Here is a 2,421-nt window from a genome sequence, read left to right as displayed (position 1 = left end):
TTTCAATACAGAATTCTAAATAAAATACTAGGTACAAAATCATATCTATGTAAAATAAGGAAAAGAGATAATAACTTATGTTCTTTCTGCAATATGGAAGAAGAAACAATAATACATATTTTATGGGAGTGTGACAATGTACAAACCTTCCTCAACAGTTTTGAAACATATTGTGAGCAAAAGATAGGGTTGCAACTTTCATTTACAAAGCAAAATTTTATTTTGGGATTTCTAGTAAAAAACAAAGACATTCATAACTTGCTGTTCCTATGGATAAAATATTATATATATACAATGAGATGCTTAGGAAAAAAATTAGATGTCAGACTTGCGACTTCACATATTAATTTTTTTTATGAAACTCAAAAATATTTAGCATATAAAAATGGTGACAGAGAGATTTTTGACACCGACTGGAATCAGTGGAATCAATTGTTTTTATGAAATGAAAAAGTTTTTTTTGTTTATTTATGTAAAAGAATTAACATGCCATCTCTCTCTCTCCCTCTCTCTCCCCCCTCTATCTCTCTTTCTCCCATCTCTCTCTCTCTCTCTCTTTCTCTGAAAAACCAATCTGTACTATGATAAAATGTGTATTTTGATTTATAAAACAGATTGTGTAAAATAAATAAAGAATTAAAAAAAAAAAAATTTCTTGTTTGAACTTAATTTGATGTTGCTCTCACCCCAGTCTAATTTTTATTACCATTCTCCAGACATTTTCTATAACATTAATATCTGGAGATTGCCATGGCCAGTCTAAACATGGAATGTTAAATAAATTCCATTATCATAATTTCTAGCTCGTTCATCCATGAAGAATTTTTAATTTGCCATAAATGATCAGCCAAAATACATGTAGTTATATACTTCTCTGTTTTTAAATTACCATCAGTGGGGTTAGGGTACCGACACCAGAGTAGGAAATACAGCCCCCAAATGAGGCGGTGATACGGGCGCCGCCCTTATGCATTGAACGCAGTCCTAAGCACTCTGACTTCCACCTTTCCTCTGCTTTCCTCCAGACGTACAAATGTTGTTCAGGCTAGCTCAAGAACAACTTAAGTTTCTTCGGAAAACACTATATTTTTCCACTGATCATCGACAGTCCAATGTTGATGATCTTTACACTAATCAGATGTCTTTTTCTGTTGACAGGGTTTTCGCTACTTTATGTCATGTGTAATTTAGCTGATGTAATTTTCTCTGGAATGACCGTTTAGAAACTGAACGAAGTATAGAACAATTAGTTTCTTCATTTAAATCTCCTAAATTCTGTCTACCATATAGAAGAACTCACCTTTTTAGCAATCATCTCTGACTAAACTCTCATCTTTTTAGGTACAGTAACCCGCTTCGTTGGTCATTTTCGATACTATTCCGTATATCTCGCATATCGTTTCAAAAGCTTTGATATGGTAGATCAATCGTATCCAGTTAATTGTGCTATTTCAACTTTTCCTACCCTCATTGTCTAAAAGAAGTATATGTTGTTTTAGATCGCTCGTCATTACTCGATAATTTGAAGCCATATTTTGTTTAAGTCTGCTAATGTTATAAAAATAGGCCCGCGTACTCTGGGGAACTCCCAGATGACGCAGATAATTGCTGACAAGGTCATTAAACTTGTGAATATTGGTAAATAGTTTTAAACGAGAGTGTTGATACTGTTTCATTAACTTGTTTGATAAAAGCTTGCTTTTATAAAAAAAAGTATATTTCCTCTGAATAACATGCTTTTGTGTATCGAATCAACTGGAAGACAATAACCCATGCATATGCACGTGATAAAGGTTCATGCAAAATATCTCCATACATCTTACCGTGGTATATATCGAAAATAATCTAGCCACAATCTGTTAAGAAACCTAAAAGGTATTAAAGTACCTTTCTGGCGTAATTAAATTGAGGAAATTGGAGGTGTCATATAAAAATTTGAATTTTTCAATTAAAATTCGTCATATACAAATTTTAATTGAAAAATTCAAATTTTTGTAGAGGACAGAGGCATCTTATTATGGTGTACTTCAAAGTAAAATGCACGGAACAGACAGTTAAGACCAAACGGTGATTTTCCTTTTATAGGCCTAATCATTCAGTAACTACTTTCATAGGCCTTATCATTCAGTAACTACTTTTATAGGCCTTATCATTCAGTAACTACTTTTATAGGCCTTATCATTCAGTAACTACTTTTATAGGCCTTATCATTCAGTAACTGCTTTTACAGGCCTTATCATTCAGTAACTGCTTTTATAGGCCTTATCATTCAGTAACTACTTTTATAGGCCTTATCATTCAGTAACTAATTTTATAGGCCTTATCATTCAGTAACTACTTTCATAGGCCTTATCATTCAGTAACTACTTTTATAGGCCTTATCATTCAGTAACTACTTTTTGGTCCGCGGTAGCAAGTCTA

Source organism: Saccostrea cucullata, unplaced genomic scaffold (assembly GCF_032062105.1).
Source record: "Saccostrea cucullata isolate Sc308-1 unplaced genomic scaffold, CSIRO_AGI_Scuc_v1 ctg1668, whole genome shotgun sequence".
NCBI lineage: Eukaryota > Metazoa > Mollusca > Bivalvia > Ostreida > Ostreidae > Saccostrea > Saccostrea cuccullata.
This window is presented reverse-complemented; position numbering follows the sequence as displayed.